This window comes from Taudactylus pleione, unplaced genomic scaffold (genome assembly GCF_031769625.1).
Source record: "Taudactylus pleione unplaced genomic scaffold, aTauple2 ptg000638l, whole genome shotgun sequence".
NCBI classification, from domain to species: Eukaryota; Metazoa; Chordata; class Amphibia; order Anura; family Myobatrachidae; genus Taudactylus; species Taudactylus pleione.
Window position 1 is genome coordinate 4,195,524 of NW_028285040.1, and position 24,007 is coordinate 4,219,530.

Here is a 24,007-nt window from a genome sequence, read left to right on the forward strand (position 1 = left end):
AGGTGACCCACATATAGAGGGTATAGGGTAAGTAAGGCGGGGCATGAAGGAACATGGGAAGGTGTAAAATGATCATTGATCTCTTTCTACAAGGAAATCATAAACTCACCGACCCCGTTCTGCATCTATTATAATTCAGCTTCCATACAAATCCCACATATTGGAAGAACCACAGGAACCAATGTGCTGATCTGTTAATCCTAAAAATACACACACACACAATTTGTGGGGCTTTTGGCTGTTGGCTACCTCAGAACACGGTGATGCAATAAGTTCTCAGATCCAATTATGTAGCAGATGGGGAGCATGTGTTGGGTTCTCTCCAGGCGCTATATCTCATAAAGGCTGGCCTGTCTGCTTCAATAACTTTAAAAGTGCAGATCGTAATTGCAGTTTCCTCTCTCCTGAATAGGCTTTACACTCCATTTACAGGAAGCTACGGAACACTTGTGCCCGGCACTCGTGAACATAGCGGCCTCGTGGAGCAGAGCCTGCGAGGAATCCCTCTGCCAGGCTTCCTGGTCAATGAAGTGATGAAAGCACACGGGGAGACATTTATAAAAAAAAAAAATGAGTGTACAGGAAGAAGTTGCCTTAATACATAGCAAGCAAGCCTTTCATTTTCTAGGCTAAAATAGAAAAACTATACTTTCAATCTTAGGCTCGTATTCAATTTGAGCCAAGCCGCGATACTTTTTTCTCCTCCCGGACTTTTCGCCTACTTCGTCTGTTTTGTAGGCGGAAAAGTATTGCGCGCGTGCCCGCTTTACCCCGTATTCAATTTGAAAGTGGGCAAAAACGGGACCCGGCAAAACTTGAAGAGGCGGAAAGTACTGTCAGATTTGGGGAAATCAGCCTGTCACCCCCCAAAAGATGCTCTGACATGGGGGGGTTCCCTATGGTACCCCCCGATTTGGCTTGCTGAAGGTATTTGGTGTTTTTAAATGGGCTCAATAGCTGCTAAATAGCGTTTTTGTATAAGTGGTGCAGAATAGTATTCAGGAGTAGTTTTTCCTGAAAATAACTTATCCCAGCAAATTTGGGGTACGTGAAAATGAGGGCCAGCATATTTAAAAGTTGCTAAAGTGAAGTTGAAAAAATTGTGAAAAATCCACTTTCCGCAAGCCCCTGCAATGAAAAAAACACTTGGGGCATACTTGGGGACCCTCCCCAGAGTCAAGTTCGCTAGTTTTTAACTTTGTACCCCAACTTTTTTTTCGCCCCCTTTTTCAAAGTAATTTTTTGGGGTGTCCTTAAGTGTTTTTTTTTATTTTTTGACACAGTTTACCTTTGGGGGACTGTCTGAAGGCTGCACGGGGGTTCCCGCAACGTCGCACCCCAAAACCTCAAATCTGCACTTTTTTCCGCCTGCTATTCATAGGCGAAACTTTTTCGCCTACTACATTGCATTGACTTTCCGCCAGGGCGGAAAGTCTTTGAAATTGAATACGGGGTAAGAGCAAAACAGGCGAAAATTACATCATCGGTGAAAAAGTATCGCGGATCCAGACTTTTCGCCTCAAATTGTATACGGGCCTTAGGGTTAAAGCATAATTTGTTTTGACGCATCAGTGTGACGCCAATTGGTCCGTATATTTTTTCTTTATACTTTAAAAACAGTAGTACCACGAACTGCTTTCCCTAAAATAATATATAAGACTGAGTAGCATTTAAGTGTTTTGCAGGGTTGGACACACCTAAAAGATATATCTGCAGATGATGGTTGTTCATACACACTAAACATCCATCATCCGTCATCTGGCCGCGGGTCCTGCTGGCCAGGGGTTGCATCGTGCTCTCCTTCCCACTGCCTCTCCTGCAAGTGTACTGGCAGTCGGTTGACCGCCCATACACATAGCACGATGAACTGATAATATATCCGCAGATAGGATTTACTGATGTGATATATATGAATTGATTGGCCAATATATCTGCCTGAGTGTACCCAGCTTAAGGGGCTGAGTGGTACAAAAGTCTGACTGCTCTGCACATGCTCCATAAGAAAATGGACACAACTACAGCATCATACACAATTAAATTGCAATTAAATGGTATCTCTACTGGCTACTGTAGGGGCTTATTCGGGCTGCAACATGAAGATGATGGTTCCTAACGACATATTGGCACAAGTGTGAGCTGTGTGAGTTGAGTATTTGCGCTTTAGGTTTAAATCTTTCATATTATTATAAGTATTATTATGTGATGTCGTCCAAATCCATCCAGTGGAAGGCTCCCTGGATCAAAGTTCTGCCCAGCGTACGCAAACGGGAGGTCCGAATGGCAGAGCCGTAACTAGACTTTTTGGTGCCCTGTGGCAGAAAGAGCATTGGCGCCCCCTCATTTTTCAAAGGTACATAATGCACCGAAAAAAAAGGGCCATGGCCTCATGGGGAAGGGCCAGGGAAGAGATAGGGGAGGCCAGGAGATGCTGGGGATGAAATAAGAGGAAGCTACAAGCAAGAATGATAATAAACAGAAATTTGACAGGCCCAAACAGCACCCCCTGACCTGTGGTGCCCTGTGCGATGGCACCGGTCGCACTACCATAGCTACGGCCCTGCTGAATGGGACCCTAATCCCCCCTAAAACCTGGCCAGGATCCAACTGGACCACCTTCCATTCCAATCAGTGCAGGGGTGTCCGAAAGCATAACCGGACAGACAGACAAACAAACCAACAGACCAATGAATTTTATATATAATATTTGTCACTATGTGGGCTAATAGCTTACTTTTTCAATACTAAATAACTATGTAATATTTGGCAGCTTTACCTTAAGAGCTGTGGAAGATATTCACCTGCAAACAAACAAACAATCTTCTCTTATTGTATATATAGATTTTACGCTAAAGTGCGCAATTATGTTGATGATGATGATGCATAGGGCTCTACATACAGGCAAATATATGCAAATAGTTCCATGGGCCAAGTGCTGGAACAGTTACTGTATGGCTGACTTGAGTTCAACTCTGCAACTGCCCTTAAATGTTTAACCAAGAACTTTCAGCTATACAGTATATAGTGATGGCCATCAATCATCAATGGTTAACAACCATCGATGGCTTTCCCACATGGTCAATGGTTTTGTCTTCAATGGTGAAGGTACCGATAGTTTTGAACCATTGCGGTTAGAGATGCGCCAATGTTTTTTTTTTTGTGGGTCCATGGTGCTTAGCCCTGCTCCCCTTTGTGTTGGTTATCTGCCACCCCCAATTCTGATTGGCCCATCACCTTCTCATGCTGACAGCAGGGATGCCCATCAATGGTTTAAACCATTGATGGTTTCTTGTCAGTGTCTTACTACCATCAATGTAAACCACTGATGGCACCAACAATGGAGACCATCTGCGGTAGCCTCGTCTTTTTCATTTGATAGAATTTTTTTCTTGTCATATGATTTTGGGCCTTTCAATAATGGAGAAAGCATTTTGTTAGTGATGTTCTTCTGTGGTGGAACAAACGTGCTAAGTTAGATTTACTAAAGTTTCTAAAAATTGCAAAGTGGTGATGTTACCAATAGCAACCAATCAGTTTCCAGCTATCATTTCTCTATTGCATTCTAGAAAATGATAGACAGAACCTGATTGACTTCTAAGAGCAACTCCACCACTTTGGCCCGTACACACTGAACGATATGAACGATGATATCGTTGAACGATATATATTGTTCAAATCGTCCAGTGTGTATGAGCTTAACAAAGAAACGATGCACGCTCCCGTGGGTCATTAACAATATCTCCAGTTGTCTGTACATGCAGCTCAATCTGGGGATATCTTAACGATACCAGCATGGCCCTGCCACATTTCATTGTTGCTGCCATCGGCAAGTGTGTATGCGCCTTTAGTAGTATAATCAATGTGATCACCAGGCAATAATCTCCTGCAGCAGCGGTTCTCAACCTCAGCCCTCAAATTTTTCCAACAGGTCTTGTTTTGAGGATTTCTGTCTGTGGAAGCAGGTGGGATAATTACTGACCCAGCAACATGGATTAACTCACTTGTGTGTGATTAAAGAAATCCACAAAACATGAATGTTGGTGGTCATTGAGGACTGGAGTTTAGAACCCTTGTCCTACACCAGAGTTTCCCAAACTCCATCATTACAGTCCAGGTTTTAAGGATATCCAGGCTTGAGCACAGTTGACTTAATTAGCAACTTAGTCAATTTTATATAAACATCTGGACAAGCATGGATATCCTTACAAACCTGGACTGTAATGGCTGAGTTTGGGAAACTATGTCCTACACCAGGGGTGGCCAACTAGTCAGAGGCAAAGAGCCGAGATGATGCGCGTGCCAAAGGCGCACGTGCAAAAAGAGGCGTGGCCTTGTGCCAGCTAGGCCACGCCCATGGTATGATTTTTGTAGGAACATGTAAAAGCGTATGCATACAATCACTGTGGAGGTAACTATTAAAGGGAAAGAAAAAGCCAGAACAATATAAAAAAAAGCATTGCAAAAACAGATCCACATTAAATACACTGAAAAAGACACATCCACAAATAATACACTGAAAAAGCCACATCCACATAAAATACACTGAAAAAAACCATTTGCATAATACAATCCAGCCCCTCCATGTGTCACTCCAAGCCCCTTTATGTGTGACTCCAGCCCTCCATGTGTCACTCCAGCACCCCCCATGTGTCACTCCAGCAGACCCCATGTGTCACTCCAGCAACTCCCCATGTGTCACTCCAGCAACCCCCATGTGTCACTTCAGCAGCCCCTCATGTGTCAATCCAGCACCTCATTTGTCACTCCAGCAGACCCTCATGTGTCACAAGAGCAGTCCCTCATGTGCCACTCCAGCTCCCCCTCTCTCCCTGTGCCACTCCAGCCCAGCCATCTTCCATCACAGCTCTTACTTTGTTGCGGACTGTCTGTGTCACTTAGGTAAACTCTGGCAACTGTGACCCTGTCCTCCACATGCAGGTTCCATCACAAATTGATCTCCGCCTCCTGTTTGTGGCATGATGTCACCACGTCACCCATACATGCCTCCAGAACAGAGTAGACTGCTGAAACAAAGGACGGGCCTCCTCTGAATAGCTGTGCGCCTATCAGGGGAGGCCGTCAGTGTCAGTCAGGGGAGCCGCATCAGAACAATGGAAGAGCCGGATGTTGCTCAAGAGCCACAGGTTGGCCACTGCTGTCCTACACTAAGGAAATCCTTATGATGCCTGTGTTTGGGGGATCTCCCCCATCCAGGGTAGGATAAACTCAGGGGCACCCTCATCAAAATCTCTACCTTAGTTGTTATTGCCTGGTGACCTCAGACCCTACCCTTCATCACAGAATGTGTTAATAAATCATGAGACGCGGCAGCGATGCTAACAGCATACAACTCTGGATTGAGCCCTCAGTCGCACAATCTGTGGCACGCCAAGCGTGGCTTTTCGGTGTGATTTGGGAATAGGGTAGTGTGGACACATCTATAAATGGCAACTCATTCTTTTCACAGTAAAATGTGAACCTCTGACACAGATTTTTTTTTTTTTTAGAACAAGTGTTTATTTTTGGATTTAGCTCTTCTTTAATTGAGTATAAGCTACTATATTTTACTGCTTTTATAAATCAAATTGCCTTTCTCTAATTCTGTCTGGTGTTTGGGCAGTTTATCTTCCCGTGCATGGCGAGACCCATCTGTGCGCTGAGAGCATTATAAATATTCCCAGAAATGTAATACCTCAGGAACACAACCTCTGAGGGGGTAAGCCGTGAATTTAATGTCCACTGTAATGTGTCAATGAATATAAATTACATAATGTTCCTACAACTGTCATGTCCGGAGCAACCATTCATTTCTATGTCTGTGGAAATACAATACCGCTACACAGGGCTAGGTCGTAAATGTAGAAGATACTGTATGTTCCGCTTTCACTGTCACTGCAACACTCATAGCTCAATGTAATGCGTCCCACCTGGCCTGCCTCGCCTGGTAATGCAGCACTGTGTGGCTCTTCTCTGTACCACTCCCCACAATTTTGTAGATAGCACAAATACCTTAAACAGTTCATTCATTTGGATCTGTAAAATGGCAAAAATAGGGTACAGTTCTTTTCATTCTGACTGCCTATTAGAGAGTGTCCTACAGGCTGGATGGAGGTATACTGGCTGTGTGGTGACATGTGAGACTATATGGAGGTATACTCCGGGGCGTAGAGAGCACTGCAGGGCCCAGGTGAAGAGGGGGCATGGCCTAAGCGTGGGAGGCGTGGTCATGCCCCCTTGAGCAAAAAAAACAAACAAAAAACACACTTTTGCAGCGCTGGTAGCCCCTCAGCCTGGCGCAAAGCCAGGGGGGGCGCGATCAGTGTGATCGCTCCCCCCCACAGGCATAGGAGACTGCTGTGGCTGCTGCTCAGCTATGTGCTGGGCTGCTGTGAGGGAGAGAGAATGGAGGGGGGGGCGGCGCCGGACACGGGCAACCGCCGGACCCCTCAGGTCAATAGCACCCGCCCCCCCCCTTCTCGGCGACCCTGGGTATACTGGCTATATGGTGGCATGTGAGGCTATATGGAGGTATACTGGCTGTGTGGTGTAACGTGAGGCTATATGGAGGTATACTGTACTGGCTGTGTGTTGGCATGTGAGACTATATGGAGGTATACTGGCTGTGTGGTGGCATGTAAGGCTATATGGAGGTATACTGGCTGTGTGGTGTAACGTGAGGCTATATGGAGGTATACTGTACTGGCTGTGTGGTGGCATGTAAGGCTATATGGAGGTATACTGGCTGTGTGGTGTAACGTGAGGCTATATGGAGGTATACTGTACTGGCTGTGTGTTGGCATGTGAGACTATATGGAGGTATACTGGCTGTGTGGTGTAACGTGAGGCTATATGGAGGTATACTGTACTGGCTGTGTGTTGGCATGTGAGACTATATGGAGGTATACTGGCTGTGTGGTGGCATGTAAGGCTATATGGAGGTATTCTGGCGTCATGTGAGGCTATATAGATGTACAGTATATCATACCTCCCATCTTTTCTACTCCTGAAAAGGAGGCGTGGCTTTGCTAGAAGGGGCGTGACTTCTCAGAAATGGGGTGGAGCCTCGCGGAAACCCCCTTTGTGTCATTATAGGGGGCGTGCCCAGCACTCTCCGAAATGCTGGCCAGCCCCCAGGCTCTCCCTACACAGGTTGTATTAACAGCAGTGTGGGCCCTGGGCAAAGCAATGCACTGACGCCCCTACCCATCTATTCACGGGAAAAAAATTTAAATGGTCAATAAAATTAAACCCTCCTGCATGCCCATCAGACCTCCCACGCATGCAGAGACTCTGTCTGAAGCCGGCGGATGAAGTGAAACTGGGAAAGAGGTGAGTACTCGTCACCGGTGGGGATGGGGTGGGGGAGGTTAGATCAGAATACAGTGCACCAGCGGCTGGCTTATAAAAATATCACAAATTTACCAACTAGCTGGGCTGCAGGGGGGCGGGTTGGTAGGCCCCTACAAGCTTCAGGCCCTTGGGCAACTGCCCAACATGCCCAATGGAGATGGCCCTGCTTCTGCACATCAATCCTTGCCAAAAATACCAGGTACAATGATCATCTATTCAAAGAACAGGACTTACCTAAGCAGCCACTTCAGAATACAGCAAACAGTGAGTAGAACTGACAGCTAACTCCAAATCAACCTACTAACAAATGTGAGAAGGCTGACCTGCTGGCCATACTACCCCCCCCCATTGGGTAAAATACCACTGTAGTACATTTATGAGCACCAGAGAGTCTGAGTATGAGGGATACTACATACAGTAAAATTGAGATTTTGATAAAGACATAAAAAAAACCCTGGCCCCCAATTGCAACATACTGTGCAGATATTAAGGCAGTGCCCTTGATCTACTGACCATTAGTGTTCTTAAACACTCAGGAACACGACCTGAATTGTTTAGAACACACAAAAACATTTTAGATTTTTTTTTATAAAAGACAAATAAAAAAAAATTGTCCACCAACTGCAACACACTCAGCGCACACTGCGTGGAGACATTTGCACTTATATGTACATGAACCAAAAACGCACTGGGGGACAGCGCTCAGACGTAGTACAAACAATAGAAGAAAATATTCTTTTCGACTTTTTTTAATTCGCAGTTCAGCTGGCAGTGTGCGTGCGGTCACAGCGCTTATACAACAAAAAACCCTTTTACACAATGCCCACAGTAGTGCCCCTTTTACACAATGCCCACAGTAGTGGTGTCCCTTACACAATGCCCCCAGCAGTGGTGCCCCCTATGCAGTCCCCTTAGTAGTAGGGTCCCCTATGCAGTGCCCCAGTAGTAGTATGCCCCCCAGTAGTATGCCCCCCATTAGCAGGCCCCCCAGTAGTATGGCCTCCCAGTAGTATGCCCCCCCAGTAGTATGCCACCCATTAGCAGCCCCCCAGTAGTAGGCCCCCCCAGTAGTAGGACCCCCAGTAGTATGGCCCCCCAGTAGCAGGCTCCCCCAGTAGTAGACTGCCCCAGTAGCAGGCCGCCCCCAGTAGCAGGCTGGCCCAGTAGCAGGCCCCCCCAGTAACAGGCCCCCCCAGTAGTATGGCCCCCCCAGTAGTAGGCTGCCTCAGTAGCAGGCACCCCCAGTAGTATGGCCCCCCAGTAGTATGGCCCCCCCAGTAGTAGGCTGCCCCAGTAGCAGGCCCCCCCAGTAGTAGGCTTCCCCAGTAGCAGGCCACCCCAGTAGTAGGCCCCCCCCAGTAGTAGGCCCCCCCAGTAGTATGGCCCCTCAGTAGTATGGCCCCCCCAGTAGCAGACCCCCCCAGTAGCAGCCCCCCCCAGTAGTATGGCCCCCCAGTAGCAGACCCCCCCAGTAGTATGGCCCCCCCACACCCCCAGTAGCAGACCCCCCCAGTAGCAGACCCCCCCCAGTAGCGCCCCCCCTATGCAGTCCCCTTAGTAGTAGGGTCCCCTATGCAGTGCCCCCAGTAGTAGTATGCCCCCCAGTAGTATGCCCCCCATTAGCAGCCCTCCCTGTAGTAGGCCCCCCCAGTAGTAGGCTCCCCCCAGTAGTATGGCCCCCCCAGTCGTATGGCCCCCCCAGTAGCAGGCTCCCCCAGTAGTAGGCTGCCCCAGTAGCAGGCCGCCCCAGTAGCAGGCCCCCCAAGTAACAGGGCCCCCCAGTAACAGGCCCCCCCAGTAGTATGGCCCCCCCAGTAGTATGCTGCCCCAGTAGCAGGCCCCCCCAGTAGTAGGCTGCCCAAGTAGCAGGCCCCCCCAGTAGTAGCCCCCCAGTAGTAGGCCCCCCCAGTAGTATGGCCCCTCAGTAGTATGGCCCCCCCAGTAGCAGACCCCCCCAGTAGCAGCCCCCCCCAGTAGTATGGCCCCCCCAGTAGCAGGCCCCCCCAGTAGTATGGCCCCCCCACACCCCCAGTAGCAGACCCCCCCAGTAGCAGACCCCCCCAGTAGCGCCCCCCCTATGCAGTCCCCTTAGTAGTAGGGTCCCCTATGCAGTGCCCCCAGTAGTAGTATGCCCCCCAGTAGTATGCCCCCCATTAGCAGCCCCCCCTGTAGTAGGCCCCCCCAGTAGTAGGCTCCCCCCAGTAGTATGGCCCCCCCAGTCGTATGGCCCCCCCAGTAGCAGGCTCCCCCAGTAGTAGGCTGCCCCAGTAGCAGGCCGCCCCAGTAGCAGGCCCCCCCAAGTAACAGGGCCCCCCAGTAACAGGCCCCCCCAGTAGTATGGCCCCCCCCAGTAGTAGGCTGCCCCAGTAGCAGGCCCCCCCAGTAGTATGGCCCCCCCAGTAGTATGCTGCCCCAGTAGCAGGCCCCCCCAGTAGTAGGCTGCCCAAGTAGCAGGCCCCCCCAGTAGTAGGCCCCCCAGTAGTATGGCCCTCAGTAGTATGGCCCCCCCAGTAGCAGACCCCCCCAGTAGCAGGCCCCCCCAGTAGTATGGCCCCCCAGTAGCAGGCCCCCCCAGTAGTATGGCCCCCCCACACCCCCAGTAGCAGACCCCCCCAGTAGCAGACACCCCCAGTAGCGCCCCCGGCCCTTACACATGTAAAAAAAAAAACTTACCTGAATCCCCGCTCCTGCGCCGTCCGCTCTGCTGCCACGTACTGAGGAGGGAGCCGGAAGACGGAGCTCATGTGTGAGCTCCAGCCGGCTCCCTCCGTGCAGCAGCCAATGAGAGTCTGTGTGACTCTCATTGGCTGCTGTAACAAACACACAGCTGTCGCTGGCGGCTGTGTGTTTATATCTGTGTAGGGCAGACTGCTATCACAACGCTCTGCCCTACACAATAGGAGCCCTGATGTCGGATTCTCTAGTGAGAATCCGACATCAGGCGGCCGCCGTTCGGCCCCGAACGGGGATCAGAGTCAGGCGGTGAACACCCGAACAGCTTTCGTGTGGACTCGGATCCCCTGTGTTCGGAGCGGTTCGGATTCCACAGAATCCGAACCGCTCATCTCTAATAGAAACCAAAACCCGCAAGAACCCGACGCCGGGATGATGACGTTTTGCCTCGATTTGGAATACGAGCAAGTTGGGAGAACCCGATCACCACTCAGATTCACTCGGATGATGGAATTTTGGGTGTGCTCGGTTTTCAGAACACCGAGCTTGCATATATGTACCACACACCCGAGTGGATATATATATATATACATATATATATATATATATATATATATAAATAAGGGGTGAGCGGTTCGGATTTCTGAAATCTGAACCCGCCCGAGCCCCCCCCGATCCGAGTCCGATCCGAGTCAGGCTCGACTTTTCCCGCCTGACTCGGATTCTGAAATCGAGGCAAAACGTCATCATCCCGCCTTCCGAGTCTCGCGGGTTTTGGATCCTATATAAGGTACCCGCGTCGGCGCCATTTTCTCACACGGCTGTGGACAGTGAAGAGGGAGGGTGGGAGTTAGGGCTTTCTGGGCTGTGTAGTGTAGTGTAGTGTAGTGTAGTGCAGAGTAGTGTTGTGCTGTGCTGTGCTGCGCTGTGCTGCTGTTGTCCATAGGGGCTGTGTCCACTACTTCAAAGTCCATAGGGGCTGGCTGTGTTGTGCTGTGCTGCTGTTGTTAATAGGGGCTGTGTCCACTACTTCAAAGTCCATAGGGGCTGGCTGGACTGTGTTGTGCAGTCAGTTGTCCATAGGGGCTGTGCCCACTCCAAAGTCCTGTGCAGTGTCCCAGTCCTAAAGGGGTGCTGTAGTGTTGTCCAGGGGGTGCTCTGTTCATCAGGGGTGCTCCCCCCAAGTGCTAAAAAAAAATTATTGTTTCTGTGTTTGTGAATTGTGTGCGCAGTAGCTGCACGTGCATCAACAAAGTAGTGCCAAGCGTGCGCCTGTGTCATAAGTAAAGGGCCGGCTGGCTTGACCGTTAAAGGGTGCTGTAACCCCCAAAGTACACTCCAAACCAAATAAAAATTTTTTTTCTGTGTTTGTGAATTGTGTGCGCAGTAGCCGCACGTGCATCTACAAAGTAGTGCCAAGCGTGCACCTGTGTCATAAGTAAAGGGGCGCCTGGCTTGACCGTTAAAGGGTGCTGTAACCCCCAAAGTACACTCCAGTCCAAACCAAATAAAAAAATATTTTCTGTGTTTGTGAATTGTGTGCGCAGTAGCCGCACGTGCATCAACAAAGTAGTGCCAAGCGTGCGCCTGTGTCATAAGTAAAGGGCCGGCTGGCTTGACCGTTAAAGGGTCCTGTAACCCCCAAAGTACACTCCAAACCAAATAAAAAACTATTTTCTGTGTTTGTGAATTGTGTGCGCAGTATCCGCACGTGCATCAACAAAGTAGTGCCAAGCGTGCGCCTGTGTCATAAGTAAAGGGCCGGCTGGCTTGACCATTAAAGGGTGCTGTAACCCCCAAAGTACACTCCAAACCAAATAAAAAAATGTTTTCTGTGTTTGTGAATTGTGTGCGCAGTAGCCGCACGTGCATCAACAAAGTAGTGCCAAGCGTGCGCTTGTGTCATAAGTAAAGGGCCGGCTGGCTTGACCGTTAAAGGGTGCTGTAACCCCCAAAGTACACTCCAGTCCAAACCAAATAAAAAAATATTTTCTGTGTTTGTGAATTGTGTGCGCAGTAGCCGCACGTGCATCAACAAAGTAGTGCCAAGCGTGCGCCTGTGTCCCATAAGTAAAGGGCCGGCTGGCTCATTTCTTAAAGGGTGGTGTAACCCACAAAGTGCACTAGTCTCCAACAAAAATAAAAAATTATTTTCTGTGTTTGTGTGCGCCTTAGCCGCACGTATATATCAATATAACATAAATGGAGGACCAAACTTTCTCTGATAAAAATAAAATAGGGAAAGATCAAGAACCACTTCCTCCTAGTGCTGAAGCTGCTGCCACTAGTCATGACATAGACGATAACATGCCATCAACGTCGTCTGCCAAGGCCGATGCCCAATGTCATAGTAGAGGGCACATACAATCCCAAATGACAAAGTTCAGGAAAATGACCTTGAAAAAAACATTTAAATCATCTGAAGAGAAACGTAAACTTGCCAATAAGCCATTTACGACACCGAGTGGCAAGGAACGGCTAAGGTCTTTCCCTATGTTCATGACTAGTGGTTCAGCTTCACATGACGATGGAAGCCCTCCTCCCGCTAAAAAAATCAAACGAGTTAAGCTGGCAAAAGCACAGCGAAAAACTGTGCGTTCTAAGAAGATATCACAAATCCCCAAGGAGAGTCCAAGTGTGGTGGCGGTTGCGATGCCTGACCTTCCCAGCACTGGACGGGAAGAGGTGGCTCTTTCCACCATTTGCACGCCCCCTGCAAGTGCTGAAAGGAGCACCCACAGTCCACTTGCTGATATGCAAATTGAAGATGTCACTGTTGAAGTACAACAGGATGAGGATACTGGTGTAGCTGGCACTGAGGAGGAAGTTGGCGAGGAGGATTCTGATGGTGATGTGGTTTGTTTAAATCAGGCTCCGGGGGAGACAGTTGTTGTCCATGGGATGAAAAAGCCCATCACGGTCATGCCTGGGCAGAAGACCAAACATTCCACCTCTTTGGTCTGGCAATATTTCTATCCAAATCCGGACAACAACTGTCTTGCCATATGTACCATATGTAAAGGTGAAATAAGTAGGGGTAGGGACGTTAACCACCTAGGAACATCCTCCCTTATACGGCACCTGCAGCGCGTTCATAAAAAGTTACTGTCAAGTTCAGAAACTTTGGCTCAGACCGTAAGCAGTCCAGGGACACCTAAATCCCTTTTTCCTGTTTTATCCAAGGAATCGGTGGATGAGGAGGATGAGGACGACATCTTGCCTCCGTAGAACCAGTTTGTGCAGGGACACATTAATTGCCAGCTTGTTTTGTGGGGGCCCAAACGAACCAATCATTTCAGTCACAGTCATGTGGCAGACCCTGGCGCTGAAATGATTGGTTTGTTAAGTGTGCATGTCCTATTTATACAACATAAGGGTGGGTGGGAGGGCCCAAGGACAATTCCATCTTGCACCTCTTTTTTTTCTTTGCAGTATGTACTGTTTGGGGCCTAGTTTTTCAAACTGCCATCCTGTCTGCAACTGCAGTGTCACTCCTAGATGGGCCACGTGTTTGTGCCGCCCACTCGTGTCGCTTAGCATAGTCATCCAGCTAACTCGGTGCAACCTTTTGGCCATAAAAACAATATTGTGAGGTGTTCAGAATAGACTGGAAATGAGTGGAAATGAAGGTTATTGAGGTTAATAATAGCATAGGAGCAGAAAAACCTACAAATTCTGTGATTTTAGCTGTTTTTATGCTTTTTTTAAAAAAAAATACAGATTCAAAACACAAAACCCAGAACCCAAAACACGGAAGGGTGGTTTTGGCAAAACCAATCCAGATCCAAAACACGAAGAAAGATCCAGATCCAAAACCAAAACACAAAACACGAAAAGTGGCCGGTGCACACTCCTAATATATATATATATATATATATATATATATATATATATATATATATATATATATATATGCACTCACTTTTTTTGGGAAAAAAAAAGCAACAAAGATCCAGCACTCACGTTTAGTAGATTTATTGTGAAGGCCACATATGAAAAATACAGCGTCCAATAGTCAGCAGCAGCAGCCCATCCGACGACCATTTCAACCAAATCCTAACTGGTTTTCCTCAGGGGAAACAGTGCAGCATCCTGAGACCATTCATGTGTGGGATTACTTCTCAGCCAAGGGAGTGGGCTCACTCACAATTTTGTCTAAGAACACAGCCATGAATAAAGAATGGTACCAAAACATCCGCCAAGAGCAACTTCTCCCAACCATCCAAGAACAGTTTGGTGAGGAACAATGCCTCTCCAGCATGACGGAGCACCTTGCCATAAGGCAAAAGTGATAACTAAGTGGCTCGGGGAACAAAACATTTAAATTTTGGGTCCATGCCCAGGAAACTCCCCAGACCTTAATCCCATTGAGAACTTGTGGTCAATCCTCAAGAGGCGGGTGGACAAACAAAACCCCACAAATTCTGACAAACTCCAAGCATTGATTAGGCAAAAATGGGAGCCATCAGTCAGTATGTGGCCCAGAATTTGATTGACAGCATGCCAGGGCGAATTGCAGAGGTCTTGAAAAAGAATGGTCAACACTGTAAATATTGACTCTTTGAATAAACTTAATATCATTGTCAATAAAAGCCTTTGACACTTATGAAATGCTTGTAATTTTACTTCAGTATACCATAGTAACATCTGACAAAAAGGAAACTTTGTAAAAACCAATACTTGTGTCATTCTCAAAACTTTTGGCCATGGCTGCACATGTTGGATAGGTATATATTTGCCACTATGTGGGTGTCGGAAGGATGTCCCAGTATCCAAATTACATGTGACGCAATTTATACAGCGATAGCAGCCATTCTTATGTGTAGACACCATTCTAGGCTCATTCCTCCCAAAGTTTATAATGTCCGTTCGCACAATCATGTCTTTGATATTCTTTTCACGCCGGAAACTTGCTATAGGGGTAACTGTTGTAAACCCATTCAGTTCTTTATCGTTAGATACGATTGGCCACAATGCCCTTGTAGCCCTCTGTGTGATACTGCTGCTAGTAGAATAATCCGTAGCCCAAATGATATGGTCCTTCTTACTTTTTTTATGGTTATTAGTTGCAAACAATTTTTCCGTGGGATTTTTAGGACCTTGTCTTTATGTTTTAATAGCAACTGTTCAGGGTAACCCCCTATGCATGAATTTAAGCATCATTTGGTCCAATTGTTTTTCCAAACTTGCTCTGTCATTATTAATTCTCACAACTCCTAACATGTGCGAGTAAGGCAGGCCAGATTTCAATGCTGGAGGATGGTAACTAGAGTAACGTAATAAGCAGTTTCTATCTGTTGCTTTTTGAAATAGTGTGGTAATAAATTTGTCCCCTGATTTAATAATCCTCACATCTAAGTATTCAATTTCCAGATAACTAGTATTGTAGGTGAATTTAATTGGGCCTGGTTGTGAATTGGTGTTATCTATAAATGTGTAAAAGTCCTTCTGATCACCTGTCCAAAAAATAAGCAAGTCATCAATATATCTGAGAAATAACTTGATATGCTTGCAAAATTCCGGTTTGCTGAAGAATAATAATTCTTCTTTTATGTACAGGAAGATATTGGCATTAGCCGGTGATACACTTGAAACCGTAGCACAACCCGCAGTTTGAACAAAATATTCACCATCAAACAGAAAATAGTTCCTGTGTAATACTGATGTTAGCAGGGGAGGCAATTCGGGAAGCCAACTGCCTAAATACCGGCAGCCGGCTTCCCGACTGTCTTATCCTGGCAAGGGTGAAATGCCGGGCGTCTAGATGTAGACACCTGCATTTCCCCGACGCCGGGAGACCGGCGCCCGGCATCACGATCGTAGTGATGCCGGGCGCCGCGAGCGGACAGCCGCAGGGGGGAGGGTTAGGTTTAGGGCTCCCGGGGGGGACTTAGGGTTAGGCACCCCCCCGGGAGGGTTAGGGTTAGGCTAGGGGGAGGGAGGGTTAGGGTTAGGCACCCCCGGGGGGGACTTAGGCTTAGGCAGCGGGGAAGGGGGTGGTTAGGGTTAGGCACTTAGAGGGGGGATAAGGGTTAGGCACTTGGGGGGGAAGTTAGGGTTAGGCACCCCTAAGGAGGGTTAGGGGGGTTAGGTTAGTGGATACTTACCTATCCACGATCGGGATTTCCAGCGCTGTCGGGCTTCCGCTGCATCGCACTCTGCTTCTGTTGGGCTGCCGCTGATGGGAATCGAACCGCTGGCCATGCGGCCGACGGTATTTCATACCAATTCCGTTAGCAGCTGTACATCCAAAGTACACATCAGCATGTTCGGAGGGGCACTGGTAAATTTCTGCAACTGTAATAGTAATGCTGTTGTATCCTTAAGGTATGTTTCTTCTTGTGTTGTAACAATGCGTTGTGGTACTGGGACACCGGCTGTCGGTCGTCCCGTTGGTTTGACCAGATTCTTGAGTATTTTTTGGGTAGTGTATAATATCGGAGTAATATCTTGTGATAATGCCTTCCATATCCGCACAGTTATCACTCCTTGTTGTTTGGCTTGGAGGAGAATAGAATCTAATTCCTCCTTAAATTTAGCAGTTGGATTTCTAGGTAACTTCTTATATACATCTCCATCATTAAGTTGTCGTATGAACTCAGGGCCTGATTCAGACGCGCTCGCTAGGCTGCGTTCACATGCATCCAGCCGATGTCCGCAATCTGCACATGCATACGCATCGCAGTGCACGTGCGCAAACTAGTCCATGTGATCGGGAAGCGTTTACTCGCTACACATAGACAGCTCGCTAGAATGAGTGACAGGAAAAGCCGTTTGTGGGTGGTGACAGGGGATGGCCAATGAAAACGCGGCAGTGCCAATGCAGGCGTGCCTGAGCATCTCAACGCCATTTGAGAGGCGTGCATAATTAAGAGGTAGTATCATAGTACACGTCACTTAGTTGAAATTCACACTGAATCTCTCGCAGTGCTTGCGGTAGGGTATGGTCAGCCACAAGTGCTGCGATCGCTTCCGATGGTACTCCTTACAAAATATCTCAACCCGGTCAGAGTTGATCTCATTCCTTATGTTGTCCTAGCTGGAAAAATCACTATGTAAACTATGTAAACAAAAGTGATTGGTTACTGATGGCAAATAGATCAACAAGATTTTATTGATGTCAGCAATTTGTAGGTCTACCACGGGCAGTGATTACAGCAATCTTCTTGGCAAACTGTCCACAAGTTCCTGGACAACAGCAGACGGTATGTTTTGCCATTCCGCCTTAAGTACATTGACCAACTGTGACATTGAGGAAGGTCGAGTCTACCTAGAACGCACCCGTCGCTCCAATTCGTCCCAAAGGTTCTCAATGGGGTTAAGATCTGGACTCTGAACTGACCAGTCCATCTGGGTTAACAAATTTTCTGTATACCAGTCCAGCTTCGCCCTGGAAACACAAAAGGTGGCATTGCCGTCCTGATAAAAACATTTGTTGTTTCCGTAGAACTGTAAGTGCATGGGCCTCCCTACCAAGTGTTCTTGACAAAACCACCACATTTAGTGGTCATTTGGAACTAGTGTGAAATGGTTTGCATGGTATGCATTTCGCTCTTGCGCGGGAGTGCCTAATCAATTTTGACTACATAGCATGTGTGTACAGAGCCGTAACTAGACTTTTTGGTGCCCTGTGCCAGAAAGAGCACTGGTGCCCCCTTCATTTTTCAAAGGGACATAATGCACCCAAAAAAGGGACATAGCCTCATGGGAAAGGTCCAGGGAAGAGATAGGAGAGGCCAGGAGATGCTTGGGATGAAATAAGAGGAAGCTACAAGCAAGAATGATAATAAACAGAAATTTGACAGGCCCAAACAGCGCCCCCTGACCTGTGGTGCCCTGTCCGATGGCACCGGCTGCACTACCCTAGCTACGGCCCTGTGTGTGTGTGTGTGTGTGTGTGTATATATATATATATATAATATATGGCACAGGTACTTTTGACATAAGGTACCGGAGCTCCCCATAACTACTCAAGGTCCTGTGGAGAGGTAAGTTTATAGTACTATGGGCCTGATTGTGATCACAGCTGCGATTACGCATACAGGGCCTGATTCAGAGCCGGAGGCTCTGACCAGAGCGCACGCTCTGAATCAGGGCCCTCCTACCTGAAAATGGAGCGGCCCCTTGGACGCTCGCATAGCTGTGGGTGACCACCCACAGCTTATGCGAGCGTCCATGATGATGGTCGCGATGGTCAAGACCATCGCGACCATCGGGCTTGCGACGAGACCCTGCGGTAGGGTCTCGCTGCCGCAAGCCCTGGAGTGATTTTGGCTCTATCAGAGCCAAAATCACTCCCACTGACATCACTAATGATTTCAGTGGGGCCGGCCCCAGGCGGTAGGCGTTCCCATGGGAACGCCTCCGTCTGGCAGCCACGCCCCCAGCACGCCCACCAAAGGGGGCCTGCTGTCACTCACCATTGACAGCACGCCCCCTTTGGTGCGAGACCCGGAGCGACAGCTTGGCTGTCGCTATGCGGGTCTCACGCATGCGCACGACGGAGGGAGCTCCATCGACCCACTTGCGAGCGTCCTGCGCTCGCGAGCAGGTCTGAATGACACCCACAGTCTCACTGCAATGATATGCTAATCCACTGTGATTGCTATGCTGTCGCAGCACAACATAAGGACGCCCACCTTACCTTACACACATCAGTAATACTTTGCAAGTCGGCGAAAACATCGGTAACATCGAGTACAATTGCAGCCTCACGCACACTTGCACAAGGTCTGACCTTATTCAGGAATTGCTAATCTTGTCGCACACAGTGAAAGCCCAAATTGTGTATGGCATCGCAGTGGCTAATTATGCACGCCCCTGTAACGGCGTAAAAACGCACTGCCACGCCTGCCTTTCACTGACCACACTCCCGTCACCACCCCCAAACGGCACTTCCTGTCACTCACTCTGCGATGGGTCTGCGTAGTCCCGATCGCAGTGGAGTATTCGCGCGAGCGCACTGCGATGCATACGCATGCGCATAATGCAACAATCGGCCGATGGCGTGCATAATCGCAGTTGCGATCCTTGCTGAATCAGGCCCTATATAGCGTATATAGAATTGTATAAAGAGCCCCAGCACTCCACAAATTGATGCTTGTTTACAGATTAAAACTATACAGTAAATTGTGGGAAGCATTTAAAATGATGTCATACTTAAATAGCATTTCTAAATATTTATTTGAATTATATCCTGATATTATCATTTGTTAGTAATAAATAACAAGATATACATGGAGATTGAGCAGAACAGATTGCATGTATACTATACACCACTCCATTTAGTTTGTTTTTGCTGATGGTTTGTACACTATCGCTTGGTTACCACTTGTTATAACAGCCAGCCGTCCATGTCATTGTCCACAGCTACTGAGCGGAAAAGAAGCAGCTTTCTATACGTCTGCTCAATTGCCAGTGACACAGAGGAATCTTAGCCATAGTTACAGGAGAGGCTCCCTCTGCATAGAGAGAGGCTGGAGCAGAATTCCTTGCTCTTTAACTAGGTGTTCATGGAGTTTTATAAAAATAAAGCTTTATAGGAGTTTGGAAAAGCTGTGAATTCAAACTTAACATTCTAAAGAGGCTGCACACCTAAGAAACTAAGTGAAAGGAATTTAAAGAGTTTACAAGTCCAATTGTCATCCTGGGACACACAGCCTGTGCTGCTCCGATCATGGAACTGCTCCTGTTCCCCTTCAGACATTCCTCTTTAAAATATGGTCATTTAAACCGTATCCCCACTTGCCACTAGCCAGGCCTCATGTGAACAGGCCATGCTGCAGTTCACCTGGACAATTTGCAATCTGTCTTGGGCCACATACCTTATTCGGCAAGCTATGCCCATCATTGTCCACGTATGTGGCATCTGGAAAGGTGGAACAGTTTGTGGGTTTTCTTGTGAAACTATAAGGAGATGATTCAGATTTGCACGCAAGTTCGCTTTGCAGCAACCGCACATGAGTCAGGGCCTGGACGCGTAACTTTGCGCAGTTATGGGTGATTCAGGGATGTATGCATCTTAGTTGCATGTCCGCTTGTGACTAAATGGATGTAACTGGTTAGTATCTGGTCATTCGCACGTGGGATGGGTTCTGTGGGCGTATAGACGGAATTGCGGCCTATCCAGAGGTGAGTGTATGCAGATCTCTGGCTAATTTCAGGTGGGTCTCTTGCAGCAAGTATAGGCCTGGTACAAATGAGAGTGCTGATAGTAATGGCTAATATCACAATGGGATGTATGGATGTATAGGAGCAGTCTCGACGCAAAAATGCGTCCAACTCTCAATACAGGTGAAGATTTGTATTTATTTCCCAAAGCGTGATGGAACATTACAAAACCCTTCTCTTCCATAACAAACACCACAAACAAACAATAAAACACATAGCTTGTAGCCAGGGGCTAAAAGGGGCTACAGGGGCTAAAAGGCTACAGATATGGGTCAAAAAAAGATCAAATCACACATTCATTATTTTCACCTACAGTATGCGTCAGTGTGCGGTGTGGTGCAAGGTGTACAAGGAGTGATACACCACCCATTGCCCGAGGGGGATGCAGTCAGGAAGCCGACGGTCAAAATGCCGACTGCCGGCTTCCCGACTGTGCAATCCCAACAGGGGACTAATGATAGGCATCGACTATCATTATCCCTACGCCGGGAGCCCGACGCCCAGCATACCGAACGAAGGTAAGCCAGGCAACGGGTGGGGGAAGGTTAGGTTAGGGGTTACTAGGGGGGAATTAGGGTTAGGCACCCCCCCGGGAGGGTTAGGCTAGGGGAAGGGAGGGATAGGGTTAGGCACCCCCAGTGGGAGGTTAGGGTTTGGCACCCCCCTGTGAAACTTAGGTTAAGGCTGTGGGAAAGGGGGGTTAGGTTTAGGCACTTACAGGGGGGTTAGGGTTAGGCACTTGGGGGGGGAGGTTAGGGTTAGGCACCCCTAAGGGAGGGCTAGTGAGAAAACGTACCTTTCGGGATCTTCTGTTGCCGGTCTTCCGGCATCGGGATTTGCACCGATTTGGACATGCGTCCGGCGGTATTTCATACCGATCCCGCCCCAGGCTAGCTCTCCAGGATGCTGTCAATACCTGAGAAGGGAGTCCCTGCCCATGCAGGCTTCATAACAGTCACACATACAGATACAACTATGAACATATACTGTTTATAATAATATACCATTTTAATTTTCCCCTCCTGCACATGACTTTAAAGGACACGAATATGGTTACGGCAGCTTCTCCTCTCCCTCCAGCTCATATACTTGGCATGTCAGATGCGCAGGGGTGTAACTAGATATTTGAAGGCCTCTTAACAAAGGTTTGTAAGGGCCCCTATGTACCACCCATAGGTGAAAAATGTATATAACACATGTAACTTTCACAAGGAAGATGGCCGCCTCTCAGCTCTGGGCCCCATAGCAGCTGCACCCCTTGCACCTTCGGTAGTTACACCCATGTCAGACGACATATGACAATTTTATGGATATGGTTATATAATTACATCACTCTCTTTACCAGCACAGTACATGTACAGATCTACCTGGTCCTATGCTGGCTGGTGCCTGTAGTTCTCCAGCTTCACACACATCTCTCTACACACATCAGCTCTCATATCTGCTGCTTTAATGGAGGACACACCCCACGCAAGGACATTGGGCCTCATTCAGAGGCGGTCGTAGGATGCAAGCGGTCGTTCTGAAACAGGGCGGCCGCTTGCATCCTGAACGGTCGCCTCCATGTCGGTCGTTGGGCTGTGGGTTAACACCCACAGCTCTAACGACCGCTAAGGGTGATGGTCGCGATGGTCAAGACCATCGCGACCATCTATTTGAGCAGGAAGCTCCCCACTGACATCATTGATGATGTCAGTGGGTCCGACGCCAAACGGCAAGCGTTACAAAAGGAACGCCTCTGTTTGGCTAGGCACGCCCCCGGTCCGCCCAGCAAACGGAGCGAGCTGTCACTCAACATCGACAGCTCGCCCTGTCTGCTACGAGACCCCTAACGACGGATCACCCGTCGTTAGCCGGGACTCGTGCATACGCACGATGAGCCGGCTCCGTCGTGCGCATGCGCACTGGAGCAACATCGACCCAGTTGCGAGATCGTAGAGCTAACGACCGGGTCTGAATAAGCTCCATTATTCCTCCCTTGTGTGCTGCTACACTCTGCCACTCTTTGCCTCTCTGCAGACAATGGGCCTGATTCAGTAAGGATCGCAACTGTGATTAGGCACGCAATCAGCCGATTGTCGTGTTCTGCGCAAGTGTATGCATCGCAGTGTGCGAAAGCTCCACTGTGATCAGGACTACGATCGCAGTGACTACGCAGACCTATCGCAGAGTGATTGACAGAAAGTGCCATTTGGGGGTGGTGATTGGGGGTTGGTCGTCGAAAAGCAGGCGTGCCAGTGCGTTTGAATGCCGTTACAGGGGCTTGCATAAATTAGGCACTGCAATGCCCTACGCAGCTTGGGCTTGCACTGCTTACGATGAGGTTAGCAATTCTTGAGTACGGTCAGACCATGTGCAAGTGTGCGTTAGGCTGCGATGGTACTCGATGTTACCGATGGTTTCACAGACTTGCTAAGTATTACGGATGTGTGGTAAGGTAAAGTGGGCTTCCTTATGTTAACCTGCGATGGCATTGCGATTGCAATCATTAGCATATCTTCGCAGTGAGCCTGCGTGCGTAATCGCTATTGTGATCATAATCGCGATCCTTACTGAATCAAGCCCGATGTACAGAATGCCTCATACTCAGTCTGTCTCTCTCTGCTCCCCAAGGGCCAGCAATATACAGATGGTCTCACACACACATCTGCCTCTCTTTGCACCTCTTCTCCTTCACATAAGACTGCAGTATACAGACTTCTAAGGGTCATTCCCATTGGGAGCGAAGGGGGCGAATTGCCGTTAAAATGGCATATAAACACTGGCAACTGCACGCCAATATGCCTCCCTCGCGGCCCTATGGGACTGTGAACAGAAATGTGTGAGGTACCGTAAGTGCGGCATACAGCTGCACTTACTCGCAGGTGGATCTCGTACTCTAATTGGATTTACCTCATAGAATGCAGCTCTGACATTCTCAGCAGTGTACTGTATAGTCAGCTGCAGTCCACCCCTCTCCTAAAGGGATGCTCCTACAGTCACACTGCTTCAACAGTGACCCCTCTCCTCAAATGTCTGCTGGGAGGCTGTCATGCATAAGGGACTCCTATTCCCCCCTTTGCAACACCTCTTACCCTCTCCTGGGTGATGCATTATAGAGAATCTCATTTGGATGCTCCCACTGCAGGCTTCCAGATCCTACTTGCTGTTTCTCTCCGAACCTCTAGGTCTCCCTGCAGACCTCTCTGTTTGTCTGTCTCCATAGGCATTAGATGGGCATCATGGCAGCCGCCACGGCCCGTGGCTTTCTCCCCCACTGGGGGTGCACAGGAGCTCCCTCACTGCACCTCAGCTCTAAGATGTCTCTCGTCTGGGGTTTTCCAGTCTTCAAACACACACAGTTAGGCTCCGCCCCCATTTCCCATGAGGCTTAGGGGTCAATGTACTAGGGATGGACATTGGAAGACCGCCATCAAATGATGGTTGGGCTTCCACCTTCAAAACTTCAGATGCGATGGTAAGTAACCATCGAGTCAAAAGTACTTAATGAAAAAAAGTATTAATTTGATATTATTTGCGCAGGCGCAATAGCCCTATAGAGCGGACGGCAGGGGACGAGACAAGGTGGGACTGAGGGCGAGACGAGGTGGGATCAGGGGCGGGGCCTGGAGTAGTTCCTGTGACAAGTTGAGGGCCGATGCTGAGAGCTGCAGCCAAGGACAAAAGGTCAAACAAAAACATAACAGCCCCATCGAATCAATACCATTCGTTGGCGGCAAACATTGGAATGCCGCCACCGATTGGTAAAAACACGACCATCACAAAAAAAAACATTGATGGTCTGCACACATAGACAATGGATGTCCATCACTACTAT